Raw genomic sequence first — 23792 nt, 5'->3', positions numbered from 1 at the left:
ATGGCCAAATACATGATGTGATATATTGGATGTATGGGATTATCATGTTGTAATAGTTAAATATCGACTTGCACGTTGGTGCTACGGCAACCGGCACGAGCCATAGGGTTGTCTTTAAACTAACGTTTGTGTTTGCAGATAAGTTTACTATATTGCTAGGTTGTAGCTTTAGTAGTAATAGCATAGATAGCACGACAACCTCGATGGCGGCACGATGATGGAGATCATGGTGTGGCGCCGGTGACGATGAAGATCATGTCGGTGCTTTGGTGATGGAGATCAAGAAGCACAAGATCATGGCCATATCATGTCACTTATGAATTGCAAGTGATGTTAATCCTTTTATGCACCTTATCTTGCTTAGAACAACGGTAACATTATAAGGTGATCCCTCACTAAATTTCAAGATAAAATTGTGTTCTCCTCGACTGTACACCGTTGCGACAGTTCGTCGTTTCGAGACACCACGTGATGATCGGTGTGATAGACTCAACGTTCACATACAACGGGTGCAAAACCGTTGCATGCGTGGAACACTCGGGTTAAACTTGACGAGCCTAGCATGTGCAGAAATAGCCTCTGAACACAAGAGACTGAAAGGTCAAGCATGAATCGTATAGTTGATATGATTAACATAGAGATGTTTACCACTGAAACTACACTCAACTCATGTGATGATCGGACTTGAGTTAGTGAAATTTGGATCATGCCACACTCAGATAACTAGAGGGGTATCTATTTGAGTGGGACTTTATTAGTAATATGATTAGCTGAACTCTAATTGTCTTGAACATAGTCTAAGTCCACTTTGCAATATTTTATGTTGTAGATCAATGGCTCACGAAGTAGCAACCCTGAATTTCAATACGTTCCTAGAGAAAGCTAAGCTAAAAGATGATGGTAGCAACCTTGTAGAGTGGGCTCATAATCTGAGGCTTATCCTACAAGCTGGGAAAAAGAATTAAGTCCTTGATGCAGCGTGATACGTCTCCAACGTATCTATAATTTTTTATGGTTTCATGCTACTATCTTGTCAAACTTTGGATGTTTTGCATGCCTTTTATTTATTTTCTGGGACTAACTTATTAATCGAGTACCAAGTGCCAGTTCCTGTTTCTTCCATGTTTTTGACCCCTTTTAGAGGAGATTTTGAAACGGAGTCCAAACGGAAGAAAATCCCCGAAAAGATTTTTTCTGGAACGGAAGAAGATCGGAGAGCTATGGGCCAAGCCAGAAGAGCCCCAGGGGCCCCACAAGCCCCCACCCCGCGGCCAGGGGGGCCGCGCCATGCAGGCTTGTGGCCCCCCCTGGAGGTCCCCTGACCTAGATCTTGCGCCTATGAATTCCCAAATATTCCCAAAAAAATCAGGGGAGCATCGTAATCACTTTTCCGCCGCCGCAAGCTTCTGTCTCCACAAGATCCCATCTGGGGCACGTCCTGGTGCCCTGCCGGAGGGCGGGATTCGGACACAGAAGGCTTCTCCATCAACATCATGACCTCTCCGATGATGCGTGAGTAGTTCACCATAGACCTACGGGTCCATAGCTAGTAACTAGATGGCTTCTTCTCTCTCTTGTATCTTCAATACAAAGTTCTCCATGATCTCCATGGAGATCTATCCGAGGTAATATTCTTTGTGGTGTGTTTGTCGAGATCTGATGAATTGTGGATTTATGATCAGATTATCTATGAATCTTATTTCAGTTTCTTCTGATCTCTCTTATGCATGATTTCATATCCTTGTAATTCTCTTCGAGTTGTGGGTTTTGTCTGGCCAACTAGATCTATGATTCTTGCAATGGGAGAATGCTTGGTTTTGGGTTCATACCGTGCGATGACCTCACCCAGTGACAGAAGGGGTAGCGAGGCACGTATCCTGTTGTTGCCATGAAGGGTAAAAAGATGGGGTTTTCATCATTGGTTTGAGATTGTCCCTCTACATCATGTCACCTTGCTTAAAGCGTTACTATGTTCGTCATGAACTCAATACACTAGATGCATGTTGGATAGCAGTCGATGTGTGGAGTAATAGTAGTAGATGCAGAAAGTATCGGTGTACTTGTCTCGGACATGATGCCTATATGCTATATCATTGCCTTAGATATTATCATGACTTTGTGCGGTTCTATCAATTGCTCGGCAGTAATTTGTTCACCCACTGTAATACTTGCTATTTTGAGAGAAGCCTCTAGTGAACACTATGGCCCCTAGGGTCTACTCCACACCATATTTTCAGCCTTACACTTTTTACTTCGTTGCACTTTCCGCCTTCAGATCTCACTTTGCAAACAATCTTGAAGGGATTGACAACCCCTTCATGCGCAGGTACTCTGGACTTGATGAGACCCTCCTTCTGGATCGATACCTTGGTTCTCAAACTCAGGGAAATACTTACTGCTACTGTGCTGCATCACCCTTTCCTCTTCAAGGGAAAAACCAACGCAAGCCCAATCTCCATCGGCGTGTCAATTTCTGGCGCTGTTGTTTCAGAAGTAGAAGAGTGATTTATGGCGCCGTTGCCGGGGAGGAAGATCAAGTCAAGAACTCGTCCAAGTAAGTGACGCAAACTCATCTCTTGCATTTACTTTGTTTGCCAGTTGCCTCTCGTTTTCCTCTCCCTCACTTCACCAATTTGCCTTTTTCGTTCGCCCGCTTTTTGTTTGCTTGTGTGCTGCTTGCTTGCTGAAGTCACCATGAACGAAAACACCAAACTTTGTGACTTCTTGAATACTAATAATAATGATTTTATTAGTACTCCGATTGCTCCCGCCACTAGTGCGGAGTCATACGAAATCAATGCCGCTTTGCTGAATCTAGTTATGAAAGAGCAATTCTCTAGCCTTCCTAGTGAAGATGTCGCATCCCATCTCAATACCTTAATTGAGCTTTGTGATATGCAAAAGAAAAAAGATGTGGATAATGACATGATTAAATTGAAACTTTTTCCTTTCTCGTTGCGAGATCGCGCAAAAACTTGGTTTCTTCTTTGCCCAAAAATAGTATCGATTCTTGGGATAAGTGCAAAGATGCTTATATATCCAAGTATTTTCCGTCGGCTAAGATCATCTCACTCCGTAATGATATCATGAATTTCAAGCAACATGATCATGAGCATGTTGCACAAGCTTGGGAGAGAATGAAATTAATGATTAGAAATTGTCCCGCTCATGGCTTGAGCCTTTGGATGATTATTCAAATCTTTTAAGCTGGCTTGAATTTCGCTTCTAGAAATATCTTGGACTCCGCCTCAGGTGGAACGTTCATGGAAATCACGTTAGGAGAAGCCACAATGCTCTTAGACAACATCATGACAAACTACTCCCAATGGCACACTGAAAGGTCACCTACTAGTAAGAAGGTACACGCTATAGAAGAAATTAACTCGTTGAGTGCTAAGATGGATGAGTTAATGAATTTGGTTGCTAGTAGAAGTGCTCCTTTGGATCCTAAAGATATTCCTTTGTCTTCTTTGATTGAGAGTAGCAACGCTAGCTTGGACGTTAATTCTTTTGGTAGGAATAACTTTGGCAACAACAATTCTTTTAGAGGAAACTATGTTCCTAGGCCTTTTCCTAGTAACTCCTCTAATAATTTTGGCCACTCCTACAACAATACTCATGGAAATTACAATAGATTACCCTCTGATCTAGAGAGTAATATCAAAGAGTTCATCAACTCTCAAAAGATTTTCAATGCGTCCATAGAGGAAAAACTACTCAAAATTGACGATTTGGCTAAGAGCGTTGATAGGATTTCTTGTGATGTTGATGCTTTGAAAGTTAGATATGCTCGTCCCAACATCGACATGGATGAAACTTTGAAAGCTATGCCTGTTTCCATGATTTAGAGCCAAGAAAGAACCGCCCAAATTCGTGCTAGACATGAATGGCTTAAAAAGGCATGTTCTCGTGATGAGAATCACGAAGATCTTAAAGTGCTTGGTGTGAATCCCATTGAATCTTTGTTTTCTTGTGTCAAACCTAATGATTATGGGGCTGGATATGAATCCACTTTGGTTGAAAAGTGCCCCAATGATTCGGAGTCCGTCTATCTTGATGCTAAGAGCATTAAAAGTGTGGTAGAAGACGTTAAAACTTTGAGTAGTAATGAAATTACTACCGTGGATTTCAAGGAATTCAATTATGATAGTTGCTCCTTGATTGAATGCATTTCTTTGATGCAATCCATGTTGAACTCTCCACACGCTTATAGCCAAAACAAAGCCTTTACCGATCATATCGTCGAAGCTATGATGAAAGCTCTTGAAGAGAAACTTGAATTGGAAGTCTCTATCCCTAGAAAGCTTCATGATGAGTGGGAACCTACCATCAAAATCAAAATCAAAAACTATGAGTGCAATGCTTTGTGTGATTTGGGTGCTAGTGTTTCTGCAATTCCAAAGTCTTTATGTGATGTTCTGGGTTTTAATGAGATTGAAGAGTGTTCTCTTAATTTGCATCTTGCTAATTCTACTGTCAAGAAACCCATGGGAAGGATCAATGATATTCTTATTATTGCAAATAGGAACTATGTACCCGTGGATTTCATTGTGCTTGACATTGATTGCAATCCTACATGCCCTATTATTCTTGGTAGACCTTTCCTAAGGACTATTGGTGCTATCATCGATATGAAGGAAGGGAATATTAGATTTCAATTTCCTTTAAGGAAGGGTATGGAACACTTTCCTAGAAAGAAAATAAGATTGCCTTATGAATCCATGATGAGGGCCACTTATGGTTTGAGCACCAAAGACGACGATACGTGATTCTATCACTTCTATGCCTAGCTAAGGGGGTTAAACAATAGGGCTTGTTGGGAGGCAACCCAATGAATTTATCTTTTTATTTCTGTTTTGTTGCGTCCATACTTCCATAATTCTGTTGTGATTGTGTTTTTTGTGTTTCTTTTTGTGTTTGAGCCAAACAAAGCCTTTATGATCAGTCTTGGTAATGGTTGTTTGATCATGCTGGAAAAAGACAGAAACTTTCTGCTCACGAGATGATTTTTCATTTTTATTCAGAAAGAGCTTTTGAGTTGATTCTTTTTGCTGCTGATTGATATGCTTTTTTCCCAGACCGTCGTAATTGTTCAGATTTTTTGAGGTACCAAAAGTATACGAAGTATACAGATTGCTACAGATTGGTCTGTTTTTTTTTGAGTTGGTTGCTTGTTTTTATGAAACTATGGTTAGTATCGGGGGGTACTAGCCATGGAAAAGTGAGAATCCAGTAGCCCATCATCAATATAGATAGAATTCAAGTTTGATACAGTACCAAAAGAAGTGGTAGTTTGTTTTCTTGTACTAATGTTATCACAAGTTTCTGTTTAAGTTTTGTGTTGTGAAGTTTTCAAGTTTTGGGTGACGTTCTCATGGAAAAAGAGACAAGGAGTGGAAAGAGCTCAAACTTGGGGATGCCCAAGGCACCCCAAGCCAAATTCAAGGACACCAAAAATCCTAAGCTTGGGGATGCCCCGGGAAGGCATCCCTTCTTTCGTCTTCAATCCATCGGTAACATTACTTGGGGCTATATTTTTATTCACCACATGATATGTGTTTTGCTTGGAGCGTCTTGTATCTTAGGAGTCTTTTCTTTTTGTTGTGTCACAATCATCCTTGTTTCACACCTTTTGAGATAGGGAGACATGCACTCATCGTGATTTTGCTAGAATGCTCATAGTGCTTCACTTATATCTTTTTGAGCTAGATACTTTTGCTCTAGTGCTTCACTTATATCCTTTGAGCTAGATACCTTTTGCTCTTGTGCTTCACTTATATCTTTAGAGCACGGCGGTGCGTGATTTGGTAGTTGGCTTATGCTATGAAATTAGTCCCATGTGCTAGGTACCCAAATAGGATGCAAAACCTTCCATCTTAATGTGCATTGAGTAGAAAGAAAAGTTTCGATTCCTCTCAATTAGTTTTGAGACATGGATTCAGGAATATTAAAAGCTATGTTAGTAGGGTGTTGTGAATCTAGAAATACTTGTGTTGAAGTTAGTGATTCCCGTAGCATGCACGTATGGTGAACCGCTATGTTAGGAAGTCGGAGCATAATTGATCTATTGGTTGTCATCCTTTGTGTTGAGGTCGGGACCGCGCGATGGTTTATACCTACCACCCTTCCCCTCGGAGTATCGTTTAGCACATTGTTTCGATTACTAATAAAAAAACTTTCGCAACAAGTATGTGAGTTCTTTATGACTAATGTTGAGTCCATGGATTATATGCACTTTCACCTTCCACCATTGCTAGCCTCTCTAGTGCCGCACAATTCTCGCCGGTGCACAAACCCACCAAATTCCTTCCTCAAAATAGCCAGCATACCTACCTACTATGGCATTTTCATAGCCATTCCGAGATATATTGCCATGCAACTACCACCGTTCCGTCTCATGACTTGTGTCGTCACTCTGATATTGCCATTGCATGATCATACTAGATCGTTGCACATCCCGGTATACTGCCGGAGGCATTCCCTATGGAGTCATCATCATTGTGATCTTTGAGCTTTGAGTAACTAAAAAGTGTGATGATCATCATTATTAGAGCATTGTCCCATGTGAGTAAATAATAATAAAAATATGCCAAAGAGCCCAAAAACAAAAACAAAGTGAGAAAAGAAAATAAGAGGCCTAAGAGGCCAAATAAAAACATGAGAGAAAAAGAGAGAAGGGACAATGCTACTATCTTTTTCCACACTTGTGCTTCATATTATCACCATGTTCTTCATGATTGAGAGCTTCTTGCTTTGTCACTACCATATGCTAGTGGGAATCTTTTATATAACTTGGCTTGTATATTCCAATGATGGGCTTCCTCAAAATTTCCCTAGGTCTTCGTGAGCAAGCAAGTTGGATGCACACCCACTAGTTGTCCTTTTGAGCTTTCACATACTTATAGCTCTAGTGCATCTCTTGTATGGAAATCCCTACTCATTCACATTGATATCTATTAATGGGCATCTCCATAGCCTATTGATACGCTGAGTTAATGTGACCATCTCCTCCTTTTTTGTCTCACAAACCACCACCACACTCTATTCCACCTATAGTGCTATATCCATGGCTCGCGCTCATGTATTGCGTGATAGTTATAAAAAGTGTGAGAAAGTAGGAGTGCGAAAACAATTACTTGGACAATTCCGGGGTTGTGCATGATTTAGATTAGTTATGTGAAGATGATGGAGCATAGCCAGACTATATGATTTTGTAGGGATAACTTTCTTTGGCCTTGTTATTTCGAAAGTTCATGATTACTTTGCTAGTTTGCTTGAAGTATTACTGTTTTCATGTCAATAGCAAACTATTGTTTTGAATCGTACGGATCTGAACATTCATGCCACGTGAAAGAAGTTGCAAAGGACAACTATGCTAGGTAGCATTCCACATCAAAAATTTATTCTTTATCACTTCCCTACTCGAGGACGAGCAGGAGTTAAGCTTGGGGATGCTTGATACGTCTCCAACGTATCTATAATTTTTTATGGTTTCATGCTATTATCTTCTCAAACTTTGGATGTTTTGCATGCCTTTTATTTATTTTCTGGGACTAACTTATTAATCCAGTGAAGTGCCAGTTCCTTTTTTTTCCATGTTTTTGACCCCTTTCATAGGAGATTTTGAAACGGAGTCCAAATGGAAGAAAATCCCCGAAAAGATTTTTTCTGGAACGGAAGAAGATCGGAGAGCTTGGGGGCCAAGCCAGAAGAGCCCCAGGGGCCCCACAAGCCCCCACCCCGTGGCCAGGGGGGCCACGCCATGCAGGCTTGTGGGCCCCCTGGAGGTCCCCTGACCTAGATCTTGCGCCTATAAATTCCCAAATATTCCCAAAAAAATCAGGGGAGCATCGTAATCACTTTTTCCGCCCCCGCAAGCTTCTGTCTCCGGAAGATCCCATCTGGGGCACGTCCTGGTGCCCTGCCGGAGGGGGGATTCGGACACAGAAGGCTTCTCCATCAACACTATGACCTCTCCGACGATGCGTGAGTAGTTCACCATAGACCTACGAGTCCATAGCTAGTAACTAGATGGCTTCTTCTCTCTCTTGTATCTTCAATACAAAGTTCTCCATGATCTTCATGGAGGTCTATCTGATGTAATCTTCTTTTGTGGTGTGTTTGTCGATATCCGATGAATTGTGGATTTATGGTCAGATTATCTATGAATCTTATTTGAGTTTCTTCTGATCTCTCTTATGCATGATTTGATATCCTTGTAATTCTCTTCGAGTTGTGGGTTTTGTCTGGCGAACTAGATCTATGATTCTTGCAATGGGAGAAGTGCTTGGTTTTGGGTTCATACCGTGCGGTGACCTCACCAAGTGACAGAAGGGGTAGCGAGGCACGTATCGTGTTGTTGCCATCAAGGGTAAAAAGATGGGGTTTTCATCATTTGTTTGATATTATCCCTCTACATCATGTCACCTTGCTTAAAGCGTTACTTTGTTCGTCATGAACTCAATACACTAGATGCATGTTGGATAGCGGTCGATGTGTGGAGTAATAGTAGTAGATGCAGAAAGTATCGGTCTACTTGTCTTGGACGTGATGCATATATGCTAGATCATTGCCTTAGATATCGTCAGGACTTTGCGCGGTTCTATCAATTGCTCGGCAGTAATTTGTTCACCCACCGTAATACTTGGTATTTTGAGAGAAGCCTCTAGTGAACACTATGGCCCCGAGGGTCTACTCCACACCATATTTTCAGCATTACACTTTTTACTTCGTTACAGTTTCCGCCTTCAGATCTCACTTTGCAAACAATCTTGAAGGGATGGACAACCCCTTTGAAGCATTGGGTGCAAGCTTGTGTGTGTTTGGGAAGGTACTCTGGACTTGAGGAGACCCTCCTTCTAGATCGATACCTTGGTTCTCAAACTGAGGGAAATACTTACTGCTCCTGTGCTGCATCACCCTTTCCTCTTCAAGGGAAAAATCAACGCAAGCCCAATCTCCGTCAACGTGTCAATTTCTGGCGCTGTTATTTGAGAAGTAGCACAACGCTAGGAGATGAACCACCCGCTACGTCTGAACAAGATGTTTTGAACGCTTGGCAAGCACGTATGGAGGACTACTTAGTAGTTCAATGTGTAGTCTTGTATGGCTTAGAACCGGTACTTCAATGATGCTTGGAACGTCATGGAGCATATGAGATGTTCCAGGTGTTGAATTTTATCTTTTAGAAGAATGCCCGTATCGAAAGGCATGAGACCTCCGATAAATTCTATGCTTACAAATTGGAGGACAATTCGTCTGTCACTAAACATGTGCTCAAAATGTCTGGGTACTCAAACCGTCTAGCTGAGCTGGGAGTTGAACTCCCACAAGAGACTATCACTGACAGAATTCTTCAATCACTGCCACCTAGCTACAAGAGCTTTGTGTTGAACTATAACATGCAAGGGATAAACAAGTCACCCGGCGAGTTATTCGCGATGCTGAAATTCGCAGAGTCAGAACTCCAGAAAGAACATCAAGTGTTGATGGTCAATTAGACCACTAATTTCAAGAGAAACGGCAAAGGCAAGAAGGGTAACTCCAAGAAGAGCGGCAAAACTGTTGCCCCTCCGATGAAGAAACACAAGGTTGGACCTAAGCCGGAAACAAAGTGCTATTCTTGCAAGGGGATGGGTCACTGGAAGCGCAACTGCCCCAAGTATTTGGCTGATAAGAAGGCGTCCAACACCAAAATAGGTATATGTGATATACATGTTATTGATGTGTACCTAACCAACTCTCATAGTAGTGCCTGGGTAATTGATACCGGTTCTGTTGCTCACATTAGCAACTCGAAGCAGGAACTGCGGAATAAACGTAGACTGGCGAAGGATGAAGTGACGATGTGCGTGGGAAATGGTTCCAAGGTTGATGCAATCGTCGTCAGCACAGTCTCACTTCAGTTACCATCAGGATTAGTTATGAACTTAAATAATTGTTATTTAGTGCTTGCGTTAAGCATGAACATTATATATGGATCTTGTTTATTGTGAGACGGTTACTCATTTAAGTCAGAGAATAATGGTTGTTCTATTTTTATGAGTAATATCTTTTATGGTCATGCACCCAATGTGAGGGGTTTGTTCATATTGAATCTTGATTGTGATGACACACATATCCATAACATTGAGACCAAAAGATGTAGAATTAACAATGATAGCGCCACCTTTTTTTGGCACTGCCGCTTAGGTCATATTGGTGTAAAGCGCATGAAGAAACTCCATGCTGATGGGCTTTTGGAGTCACTTGATTTGGATCACTTGACACGTGCGAACCATGCCTCATGGGAAGATGACTAAGACTCCGTTCTCTGGAACAATGGAGCGTGCAAGTGACTTGTTGGAAATCATACATACTGATGTGTGCAGGCCAATGAGTGTGGAGGCATGCGGCAGATATCATTGTTTTCTCACCTTCACTGATGATTTGAGTAGGTATGGATATATCTACTTGATGAAGCACAACTCTGAAATGTTTGAAAAGTTCAAACAATTTCAGAGTGAAGTTGAAAATCATCGTAACAAGAAGATCAAGTTCCTACGATCCGATCGAGGGGGCGAATATCTGAGTTTCGAGTTTGGTGCTCACTTAAGACAATGTGGAATCGTTTCACTCGTACTTTGTTAGATATGGTGCGATCTATGATGTCTCTTACCGATTTGCCATTATTATTTTGGGGTTATGCATTAGAGATAGTTGCATTCACTTTAAATAGGGCACCATCGAAATCCGTTGAGACAACACCATATGAGCTATGGCATGGCAAGAGGCCAAAGTTGTCGTTTTTTAAAGTTTGGGTATGCGATGCTTATGTCAAAAAGCTTCAGCCTGAAAAGCTGGAACCCAAAGCGGAAAAGTGTGTCTTCATAGGTTACCCAAAAGAGATAGTTGGGTACAACTTCTATCTCAGATCCGAGGGCAAAGTGTTTGTTGCAAAGAACGAAGCTTTTCTTGAAAAGGAGTTTCTCTCGAAAGAATTGAGTGGGAGGAAGATAGAACTTGATGAGGTTCTGGAATCTCTACTCCAACAGGATGGTGGCGCAGGGCAGAGAGAAATCTCTGTCGAGGCAATACCAGTTGAGGAGGAAGATGATGATGATGATCATGAAGCTTCGGATCAAGTTACTATCGGACCTTGTAGGTCGACAAGATCACGTACTGCTCCTGAGTGGTACGGGAATCCTGTCTTATCTATCATGTTGTTAGACAACAATGAGCCTCTGAATTATGAAGAAGCAATGGTGGGCCCGAATTCCAACAAATGGTTAGAGGCTATGAAATCCAAGATAGGATCTATGTATGAAAACAAAGTGTGGACTTTGGAAGTATTACCTGAAGGTCGCAAGGCTATTCAGAACAAATGGATCTTTAAGAAGAATATGGATGCAGGCGGTAATGTGACTGTTTATAAAAGCTCGACTTGTGGCAAAGGGTTTTTCACAAGTTCAAGGATTTGACTACGATGAGACATTCTCACCTATAGTGATGCTTAAGTCCGTCCGAATCATGTTAGCAATAGCTGCATTTTTTGATTATGAAATCTGGCAGATGGATGTCAAAACGACGTTCCTTAATGGTTTTCTTAAGGAAGAGTTGTATATGATGCAACCCGAAAGTTTTTTCGATCCAAAGAATGCTAACAAAGTATGCAAGCTCCAGCGATCCATTTATGGACTGGTACAAGCATCTCGGAGTTGGAATAAGCGCTTTGATAAGGTGATCAAGGCGTTTGGGTTTATACAAGTTGTTGGAGAATCTTGTATATACAAGAAAGTGAGTGAGAGCTCTGTAGCGTTTCTAATATTGTATGTGGATGACATATTGCTGATTGGAAACAATGTGGAGTTTTTAGAGAGCGTAAAGGATTACTGGAACAAATGTTTTTCAATGAAAGACCTAGGAGAAGTTGCTTACATATTAGGCATCAAGATTTATAGAGATAGATCAAGGCGCCTAATAGGACTTTCACAAAGCACGTACCTTGATAAAGTTTTGAAGAAGTTCAAAATGGGGCAATCCAAGAAGGGGTTCTTGCCAGTGTTACAAGGTATAACGTTTAGTTAGACTCAGTGTCCAGTGACTCCAGAAGATAGAGAAAAGATGAGTACCGTCCCCTATGCTTCAGCCATATGGTCTATCATGTATGCAATGATGTGCACAAGACCGGATGTCAGCCTGGCCATAAGTATGGCAGGCAGGTTTCAAAGTGATCCAGGAGTGGAACACTGGGCGGCGGTCAAGAATATTTTCAAGTACCTGAAAAGGACTAAGGAAATGTTCCTCGTTTATGGAGGTGACAAAGAGCACGTCGTAAAGGGTTACGTCGATGCAAGCTTTGGCACTGATCCGAATGACTCTAAGTCTCAAACCGGATACGTATTTATTCTTAATGGGGGTGCGGTAAGCTGGTGGAGTTCCAAGCTAAGCGTCGTAGCAGATTCTACATGTGAAGCGGAGTACATTGCTGCCTCGGAGGCGGCTAAGGAAGGTGTCTGGATGAAGCAGTTCATGACGGATTTTGGAGTTGTGCCGAGCGCACTAAATCCAATAACTTTGTTCTGTGACACACTGGTGCCATTGCTCTAGCCAAGGCACCAAGGTTTCACAAGAAGACCAGACACATCAAATGATGCTTCAACCTCATCCGCGACTATGTCGAAGGAGAGGACGTAAATATTTGCAAAGTTCACACGGATCTGAATGTTGCAGATCTGCTGACTAAACCTCTTCCACGAGCGAAGCATGATCAACACCAGAACTGTATGGGTGTTAGATCCATTCCAATGTAAATCACATAGCGATGTGACACTAGATTATTGACTCTAGTGCAAGTGGGAAACTGTTGGAAATATGCCCTAGAGGCAATGATAAAATGGTTATTATTATATTTCCTGTTTCAAGATAATCGTTTATTATCCATGCTATAATTGTATTGAATGAAAACATAAATGCATGTGTAGATATATAGACAAAACTACGTCCCTAGTAAGCCTCTAGTTGACTAGCAAGTTGATCAAGGATGGTTAAGGTTTTCTGACCATATGCAAGTGTTGTCACTTGATGACTCGATCACATCATTGGGAGAATGATGTGATGGATAAGACCCAAACTATAAACGTAGCATGTGATCGTTTCATTTTGTTGCTATTGTTTTCGGCGTGTCAAGTATTCCTTCCTATGACCATCAGATCATGTAACACATTGACACCGGAGGAACACCTTGTGTGTGTCAAACGTCACTGGGTGCCTATAAAGGTTCTCTATAGGTATCTCCGAAGGTGTCCATTGGGTTAGCATGGATCAAAACTGGGATTAGTCACTCCGTGTGATGGAGAGGTATCTCGGGGCCCACTCGGTAATACAACATCACATACAAGCCTTGCAAGCAATGTGACTAAAGTGCTAGTCACGGGATCTTGTATTACGGAACGAGTAAAGAGACTTGCCGGTAACGAGATTGAAATAGGTATAGGGATACCGACGATCGAATCTCGGGGAAGTAACATACCGAAGGACAAAGGGAATGGTATACGAGATTATATGAATCCTTGGCATAGAGGTTCAACTGATAAGATCTTCGTATAATATGTAGGATCCAATATGGAAATCTATGTCCCGCTGTTGGATATTCACCGGGGAGTGTCTCAGGTCATGTCTGCATACTTCTCGAACCCGCATGGTCTACACACTTAAGGTTTGGTGACGTTTCGGTATAGTTGAGTTATGGGTGTTGGTAACCGAAGGTTTATTCGGAGTCCCGGGTGAGATCACGGATGTCACGAGGGTTTCCGAAATGGTCCGAAAACAAAGATTGATATATAGGATTGTTTCATTTGGCCTTCGGAAAGATTTCGAGCATTGTCGGCAGTGTACCGGGAGTGACAAATGGGTTCTGGGTTTTTACCGAGAGGGGGCCACCCACCCGGGAGAGAACCTAATAGCCCATGGGTGGTGCACCTGCCCTTGGTGGGCTGGTGAGGCCAGCCCAAGTGGACTATTTCGGCTTAGGAAAGAAAATCAAGGAGAAAGGAAAAAAAGAGGGAGGTGGGAAGGAAGGAAGGGACTCCTCCTTCCCAAACGGAATTGGAGTTGGAGTCCCTCCTCCTCCACTTCGGCCAACTCCCTAGGGGCTCCCTTGATCCCCAAGGCTAGCCCCTCCCCTCCTCTTATATACTAGAGGTTTTAGGGTTTTTGAGACACAACTTTGCCACGTGCAACCCTAAACCTCTACTTCGTAGTTCTTCCTCTAGATCGGTTTTCTGCGGAGCTCGGGCGGAGCCCTGCAGGAATAGATCATTACCATCATCGGCGCGTCGTCACGCTGCCGGAGAACTCATCTACTTCCCCGTCTATCTTGCTTGATCAAGAAGGCGGAGATCGCCATCGAGTTGTACGTGTGCTGAACGCGTAGGTGTCGTCCTTTCGGCGCTAGATCAGGACGGATCGTGGGACGACGGTGATTTGAATCACGAAGTTGTTCCACTACATCAACCGCATTTCTTAACGCTTCCCGCTTAGCAATCTACAAGGGTATGTGGATCTGATCTCCCTCTCGTATATGAACATCACCATGATAGGTCTTCGTGTGCGTAGGAAATTGTTTGTTTCCCATGCAACGTTCCGCAACACCTCACCCCATAACTTTTGCACCTGGATTCTCCTTTCTCACCTCAGGAAATCTACGACGCCTTCGCTGACATGAACGTTTTTGCTAACCCTCGCCCAAATGGTTCCAGGTCAAATTTCTATCATAAATTCTGGCCCATTCATAAACCAAAAATCAGATATATTTTCCTTTGTTTTTATAACCTGTCGGCAGACATCTCATGCTTCAAAATTGTCCTATAAAGCCATTGCTAAACTTCTATCCATTGGACTTAAGAAGGTCATCACGCTTCTTGTACATCCGATCAGGCTGGGTTTTTATCAGGACACACAATCTCCAAAATTTTCAATATGCGGTCGAACCCTAACATGGTCATTAAGTTGGACTTCTCTAAGGCTGTCGACTTAGAGCATCGCCAACAGCGGCGCAAAGCGCGACACGCAAAAAATGGGTTTGCAACGCGTCGTTCGCCTGTTTTGGCATGGCGGCCAGCGCTGGCTCTAGCAACCGCTGTAAAATGCAGCACGCACGCTAAATGCATAGATATTTTCATGCATATATAGATAAAAATGAAACATAGATACGATACATAGATATTTCGTACATATATAGATAACGATACATAGATATTTGTTCGATATATAGATAAAACGATATATAGATAAAAACTACTCGAACCTACTCGGAGTCCTCTTCCTCCTCCTCATCATCATCGTCCGAGGTATCGAGCCAAAGATCATCCCAACACTCGTCGTCACTCCTGAAGAACGACTTGCCACCGTTGTTGACGACCTCGCATTATGATATGGCCAGTGCCTTGCGCCAACGCCAGTCATCCCGCTCCTCGCGGCGCCTCGCCATCCTCTCTGCCCAGAAGGCGTTCTCGGCGGTGACGTCCTCCGGGTGGCGCCGACGCCACTCCGCCATGGATCGCTCATCCTCCTCGGTGATGAGGAGGCGGCGCTGCCACCGACGGTGCTTGTCACGGTCCTGGTCTGTTATCAGACGAGGCGGAGGGGCGATGTCCTGTGCCAGCTCGCGCGTGAAGACGTCGTGGAAGTTCATCTGCGCATGAGGCCTCCCTAGGCGCCACGTCGCCGCATCGTACGCGCGGGCAGCCTAGTGCGCGGTCTCGAACGTGTCGAGGTCGAGGCGAACGTCGCCAGACCGTATCACGGCGTAGTAGACGCCAGAGGGGCGTGCACGGACACCTGTGTAACCCGACGATCCACGGCGGAGCGGCGGCATGGTGGCTCGATGGCGGCGCTTTGGCGGCAGCGCAGCAGAGGGAGCATCGAGGAAGCGGCAGAGCAGAGCGCATGGCAGAGGGAGCGGCGAGGAGAGCGATGGGAAGCCACGTGGCGAGCGCCACAATTTATAGGCGTGCTCGAAGCGGTGCGCCAAATCTAGTGCGCGACCGCCAGCTTTCTCCCACGCGCGCGCTAGTTTCCCGCGTCCGCTGGAGGGCGCGTTTCCGTCCCATGCACGCTAAAAGCTCTATTTACCGCGCGCACACACTTTTTTGCGCAAGTGTTGGAGATGCTCTTAGTGTGTTGGCCTTCACTACTTTCTATCCTAGCTACCATGGATTCTCAAATAAAAGTATTTGTTAGTTCACCACCTTGCTTTGTTCTGGTAATAACAACCATCCTTCTCAATAGAATTCCTGGCCCTTGGATTGAATGCAAGAATGGTTTACGTCAGCGGGATCCCATCCCTCTCTTCGTATTCATAATTGACGCAAATGTCCATCCAAAGGATGTTCATGAACGCTTGTGATCAAAACCTCCTCGCCCACCCCATCGCTCCAACACTCCCCCGTCTGGTCGTTCAATATGTGGATGACACACTTATTATATTTAAGGCGGATGAATCAGTTGTCATGAATCTCAAACATATCCTAGATGATTTTTCTAGTGCCATCGACCTCTCCATTAATTTCTCCAACACCACATTTGTTCCCGTAAATATTGAGCCAGAGATCGTCACCTCTATGTGGGGACACTGGCCACCTCACTGGCCAACTTTCCACAAAAATACCTTGGCCTTCCCCTATCTCCACATAAACTCCATCCATTTATGTTTCAATCTGTTATCAACTCATGTGATATCTACTCTCTCGTGGGGGTCGTTTGATATTGTTATCTATCATGCTAGACGGTCTCTCCACCTACTATGTGTGAGGGCTAACTCACTGGTAGGGTGGGATAGGTTGTGTATGCCTAAGAAGGCATGTGGTCTAGGTTTTAAAAACTTCCGAGCACATTTTTATGCCTTATATTGAAATTTGATTTCAAATTACTACACTATCCACTTTTGCCTTGTAAGGATTGGATACTTAAATAGTCCACCCTGCATAGGTCTAGGTAAAATACCTCCTTCCTCGGCAAGGATATTTTTAAACACATTTATACCCTCAGAGAGATTTCTCAGGTTAGTATAGGTGATGGCTCCCGCACTTTCTTTTGGTTAGATAGATGGCTACTTCCCGAGCCCGTCTCCACTACATTCCTAGATTTGTTTTCAAACCACAGAAGCCCCTCTCCATTACATTCCGATCCTTGTTTTCACACCACGCAAGCCAAGTTCTCTTTTTAAAAATATAGTGATGGATGGATTGATCTCGGCTTGTGTAGCCGACTAACCAAAACCGCTTCCAATGAATTGGCTGCTTTGGGACTTTTGTTGTGGTTTGTGAACCTCTCAGAAGCGCTCGAGGAATAATCACTTCTCATTGGGCCCCCTTTATCCACCAAGGGTGTGTATGATGCTCTTGCCTAGCGGTTGTCTGATTTGAACCATGCTCACATTTGGGACTGAAATGTCCCTAGCGGGGTCCGAATCTTTGGATGGTTGTTCTACTTGGACATGCTTAACACTCAGATAATTCACACTACAAGACTATCATCGAATCATCATCTTTCCCATGTTGCAATGCCGCTTAGGAGGAGTGTTCCCACCATCCCCGTATCGGTTACCATTTGGGAAGCTCTAGGTCTCGAGCCATGTGTCGAGGTACAAAATTCTATGCGACCGGTAAGGCCCCTTTGCGGTTCAACTGTGGGGATCTACGTGCACAAATAGTAGCACCAGTCAATGCACACACAAGGTTTATACAGGTTCGGGTCAGTCTGAGTCTAATACCCTACGCCCTATGTGGTTGTAGATTTTGAGTATACCCTAGTTACAAGGAATGCAAGCTTGCTGGCAAGATGCTCAAAAGTGCGGCTATGTGTGTAAATGGACACGGTTTCACCCTTGTAAAGGTAGCCATGGGCCTCGTTTTATAGTCTAAGGGGTCACCACAATGGCTAAAATGGTAATTACATGAGGCAAACAGTGGCGCTAACAATGGTCAAACTGACGACGCATTCTAGAGAGCCAAATGCCTAACCCTAACAGATTAGTACAAATGCACTAAATGTACTATGAGGTGTCGCGCTAGCGTTGTTCCCTAGAAAGGATGGCCTCTCCTTCTATTCCGTTCGCCCACCTACCTCTTATTTTTCTGTCTCGCCATTAGGACGGGTGTCATTAAAGTTGGGATAATTTTCGAGAGATGCCACGTGCCCCGACAGGCCCTACCTAATAGCTTGCCCGCTCGACACCTCACTTATAGGTGTAAATCAGCCCGGTGAGGTGGAACGGTGGCTTGGTAGTGCGATCTTGCCAGGCACGAATCTTGCCGGTTCTTCTCTGGCCACAATAGGGCTTGCCTGTGTGTTGATCTTGTGTTGAGCTGTCTTGGGCATAGTATCTTCCTGACAAGGCTTGCCGGGCTAAGGCTGTTGTTATCTATGCACAAGTCAGTGTACTAATGGACCCATTCTTCAGTACACTGACAGGAGCCCCTAGGCCTGGGTCACACTTGAGTCCGTGATGTTGTTGGGCTAGGCCCAAAAGAGTGCACAAACATATGTGGCCAAGTTTTACTATGGTTGTAATTATGCATTTTACCACCACCCACGACGCGCATTGAATGTGGGACGTGGGGGAGGTGGAACGAAATGCGCAACCACGTTAGGGAGGGAGAGCCAACCTCTGCATATTACTCCTTGTAAAAAGGGAATCTGCATAAATGTTGCTCATCCCAACCATTGTTACCCAATTCTGTCATCATCCTCTTCCTCCTTGCATGATGCAGAGTTCCTCTGTTGCTCTGCCATCTTCACGCATCTCCGTCATCGATACCCCTCGAGTCCGCCATGGCGCCCAAGAGGAGGTTCTGTGTCGCTGCTCCGGGCCATGGGAAGAAGGACAAGAAGGTAGCCGACCCCGAGGCGAACGCGAGGAAGGAGGCGCTCGCATAGCGGCGGAGATCTTGCGTCTTTTTCTACCCGTCGGTGCTGACGGACAGCAACATCATCTTGATGTACACTTACGTGTGGTGGGCGGAGACCTCGGCACATTTTGCCTAAGGTGTTTCCCGACAGCACCTAGCCCAGCACGGAGAAGTACCCGTTCTTCATGACGTACTTTTACTATGGGCTGGTAGCCCCTTCTTGTGCTTTCTTCACAGACGTGATGCTGACATACGGCTTCAGGTTGTTAGATTTTACTCCAAATGATGTGACCACCTTGTTGGTCTTCGCGTATATGTGTGAGAATTTTATATGAATAGTGCCCAATGTACCACTATTCCACCATTTCTTTTATCCACGTATAGAGGGAGATGCTCGCTCGGCAGCATCGCGTGGATCCCCACGACCACCCACAAAGAAGTATATCCCACCGGCAATTGCACCAAAAGTGGGAGGAGTGGCGGGGAGAGCAGTGTTATGTTAAGGATAAGGACACCTCGACGTTCTGCTAGACTCGAAAGGCGAAAGCAGTCCATAGCAAGAGTTGGAGCGCTCGTGACGCCAACGAGGAGAAGATGGAGATCGCCATCACCTCAATGCTCTACTTGAGAGCTATAAGGATCACCATTGAGATGATGGGCGCAGATTTCCTCAGCACGCGCATCGCTCCTCTGCAAGTGTGATAGCCTGGCTTATTAGGGATGATAGACTACTCATATCAATAAGGAGTTCCTTCTTTTCCGGGAGCCCATTCGAACAGAACTCCCAGGTTAAGCATGGTCGGCTTGGAATAGTTCTAGGATGGGTGACCGACCGGGATGTGGGGCCAGTCTAGATCCCGCGAGGAGTAACGACCGTCGGCGGGTGTGTCTGAGGCGTTATAGCAAGAGCGGAAACACTTTGCGTGGGAATACGAAAATGTCGCGGATGTGATGCGGTTGCACACTGGGTCTCCGCCAGCTCGGCATCGATGCATCTCTCCTACTTGTTGTCAGAATTGGGGCTCCAGAGACTGTTAGAATTGGGGCTCCACGGACCCAGAAAAGGTTTGAACTCTGGGGTGCGCTCGCTCTCCAACCCTGTTCTACCTCTCAACTTCAATGCGACTCTCACGAGGCTTGATCTAAGGAAAGCAACCGGGAACACACGGATAGTTTACCCAGGCTCGAGCCACCTTGTAGTGTAAAACCCTACTCATGCTTGTCTGGATTGCTTGAGGTGGAAGACGAGTACAAAGGAGGGTTATTCCCCTAGTGGAGATAATGGGGATCGGATGAGTCTCCTTTATATAGAGGTCGGACCTCTCTTTTATACTGGCCTTGGTCCTCTTCCCCTGAAAACACTCGCCGGGAAAGGTTGGCACAACGACCATTTTTGAAAGGGGACACGGCTGCAACCCACCCTGACAAAGGTGGTCTTTGCCTACAAAATCCCTTGTCCGTGATGAGCTTGTGGGCTCGGGGTGACCTCCGTCCTGCCGAGCCCCCAGCCTTGGTCCTCTTGCACTGATCATGAAACCTTTGGGAGATGCTTTGGGGGCCCGCTAAGTGGCCCCGCTTCCTTCGCACGAAAGTGAAAATCCTCCCTATCCATGCTTGTTGGCACCGCTCCTGCTCCGTGTGCGCGACCCGCGTCGCCCACGTGGAGGCATAGGGTTATGAGACCCTCGTCATGTCGCTCCTGACGAGCTAGTCCCGCGAGAACCACTAGGGTGTCTGATGACCCACAAGTGTAGGGGATCTATCATAGTCCTTTCGATAAGTAAGAGTGTCAAACCGAACAAGGAGCAGAAGGATATGACAAGTGGTTTTCAGCAAGGTATTCTCTGCAAGCACTGAAATTATCGGTTTCAGATTGTTGCGTGATAAGATGATTCGTAGCAAGTAGCAAGTAACAATAGTAACAAAGGTGCAGCAAAGTGGCCCAATCCCTTTTGTAGCAAGGGACAAGCGTGGACAAACTCTTATAGGAGGTAAAGCGCTTCCGAGGACACATGGGAAATTCTGTCAAGCTAGTTTTCATCATGTTCATATGATTCGCGTTCGCTACTTTGATAGTTTGATATATGGGTGGACCGGTGCTTGGGTCCTGCCCTTACTTGGAAAAACATCACACTTATAATTAACCCCTCTCGCAAGCATCCGCAACTACGAAAGAAGAATTAAGACAAGGTCTAACCATAGCATTAAACTAGTGGATCCAAATCAACCCCTTAAGAAGCAACGCATAAACTAGGGTTTAAGCTTCTGTCACTCTAGCAACCCATCATCTACTTAATACTTCCCAATGCCTTCCTCTAGGCCCAAATAATGGTGAAGTGTTATGTAGTCGACGTTCACATAACACCACTAGAGGAGAGACAACATACAACAAATCAAAATATCGAACGAATACCAAATTCACATGACTACTTATAGCAAGACTTATCCCATGTCCTCGGGAACAAAAGTAACTACTCACAAAGCATAATAATATTCAGGACCAGAGAGGTTTTGAATAGCATCAAGGATCTGAACATATAATCTTCCACCGAGTAATCCAACTAGCATCAACTACAAAGAGTAATTAACACTAGTAGCAACCTTACAAGCACCAATCGGAGTCGCGAGACGGAGATTGGTTACAAGAGATGAACCAGGGTTTGGAGATGAGATGGTGCTGATGAAGATGTTGATGGTGATGAGTCCCCTCCGATGAGAGGAGTGTTGGTGATGCCGATGGCGACGATTTTCCCCTCTGGGAGGGAAGTTTCCCCCGCAGGACGACCCTGCCGGAGCTCTAGATTGGTTCTGCTCAAGTTCTGCCTCGTGGCGGCGGCGATTCCTCCCGAAAGCCTCCTCTTGATTTTTTCTGGAACGAAACCCTCCTTATAGCAAAAGAGGGGGGCCAGAGGGCCAACACGGAGCCCACAAGCCCCCTAGGCGCGGCCAGGGGGGTAGGACGCGCCTAGCAGGCTTGTGGCCTCCTGCTGGCTCCCCTCTCGTACTTCTTCGGCCCAGTATTTTTTATAAATTCCAAAATAAATCCTCGTTGATTTTCACGGCTTTTGGAGTTGCGCAGAATAGGTATCTCAAACTTGCTCCTTTTTCAGGCCAGAATTCCAGCTGTCGGCATAAGTATTGTACAGTGAAGTGTAATAACAGCCCATAAAGCGATAAATATCAACATGAAAGCATGATGCAAAATGGACGTATCAGTGTCCCCTGGCGATGATCCCTAGATGCTTGCCTCGTGAGGCAAGTGCCCTCGCGAGGGTCTTCCTTGCCGAGCTTGCTGATGGGCCAAACTAGGCTTGCGAAGCCGCGTCGCGCCTGGGGCCGCAGACCGACGGGACTCGATACCCCTGGTCTGAGAGGCCCGACAGTAGCTCCGGGACCATCTTGTGCACGACTCTGTCCGATGGGGGGGTAGGGGTAAAGTGACGCTGGGCCCAACCGCCTGCGAGCCTGGCCCGACGTCTGGCATCGGGCGCGACATGGGACTCTTCCCGCAACGCTTTGCTAACCATCCCGAGTGGGTTGATGCAAAGCATATGCGCAACACGTTCCATCATTTCTCTTGACCAACGCCGCCCAATTGCACCATCCTTCCCACATAAGGTTGCCCATGCGCCAATGGCACACGCGGAGCGACAGGTAGGGGGAACGAGGTGACGCGACTTGTAACCGCCCGCGGGCCAGTCATGGCAAGCGGCGCACTATGGGGCGCATGCTGCCTCCACTTCCCATGATGCCTCGGGGACCGTGGTCATGGCTATAAAACCACCACACCCTGGGGGAGGGGTGCTACCACACTACTTCTTCCTTCCGCCTACTCTTGTGATGCTCCGCCATTCCCGCGTGAACATCACCTTCTTCCTCCTCCCTCCCTTTTTATGGCGGCCAGAAGGGATGCTTCACGCGATGAGGCATGCACGGGGCCCTCGGAGCCACGGCTTCCCCTACTACGAGGGTGTTGGGCCGCCAATGATGAGTATGTACACCGTTGCCGCTGCTTCTTCTTGTGTGCCTTGTCCGACTCGACGAATCTGATCGCTGAACTTTCTAGGGCACCAACACCCAGAGGCATCGGGTAGGCCCGCCAGGGGCATCCTCTCGCGCGGCGCCTCCTGGGGAGGCCTCCTCCTCCGCGCTTGGCCTAGCGAGGCCTCGAGGACCCACAACCTCCTCGGAGGCGATGGCAAGGCCCCAGGGGCTCGCGGTCCAATCCGCCACACCTGCCCCACGGGGCGCCGGGCGCGAGGCGGACCTGAATCTGTGGGAGGCGGCGATCGTCGGGCGAGAGGAGGATGTGACTCTCCACGAGCGGGAGGCCGGTCGGACTACGTACGGTCAAGAGGTGGAGCGAGAGCACCTCAAGGCCCTGGAGAGGCGCATGCTTGTGGATGAGGCCACCTTCGCGACGATGCGTGAGGAAGCCCTGGCCAAAGTGGAAGCAAGGGTGGCGCGAGAGTGGGCGGCTGCCCTGGAGGAATACCACGATGAGCTCGCTCGACAGGAGAACCGCCTTTAGCTCAGGTGCGACACACTCCACGGGGAGGTACGCACGCTCAGGGCCCAGCTGCGGGATGCTTAGGCCGCTCTCCAAGCCGCCCTTAGGGGCGAGGAGGGCGCTATGAAGGAGGCGGTCGCGCTTCAAGCCCAGGTCGAAGAAGCTGATGATGACGTGCAGGCGGCCAGAGATGGCGTGACACACGCATGGGAGATGGAGGACCATTGTGCCAAGCAGTTCTTGGAGCTCGCCCGATGTGCGAATGATGCGCTCCGTTGCTTTGTCAAGGATGCCCTACCGTTGCCTCGCACGCACGACAATGGGGGCTACCTCGACTTCTTCCTTAAGGTGGTGGAGGCACTGGAATCAGGTGTCTCCAAGGTGGACGAAGA

At 45.9% G+C, this 23792-nt stretch overlaps 1 pseudogene; it reads right to left on the bottom strand.

The window, feature by feature from the left end:
- Positions 1-15286: 15286 nt before the first annotated feature.
- Positions 15287-15856, bottom strand: LOC123450436 (annotated as a pseudogene).
- Between the last annotated feature and the right edge of the window lie 7936 nt (positions 15857-23792).

The sequence above is a fragment of the Hordeum vulgare genome, chromosome 4H (genome assembly GCF_904849725.1).
Source record: "Hordeum vulgare subsp. vulgare chromosome 4H, MorexV3_pseudomolecules_assembly, whole genome shotgun sequence".
NCBI lineage: Eukaryota > Viridiplantae > Streptophyta > Magnoliopsida > Poales > Poaceae > Hordeum > Hordeum vulgare.
Note: the sequence above shows the minus strand (reverse complement) of the source record. Positions and strands in the feature narration are given on the sequence as shown.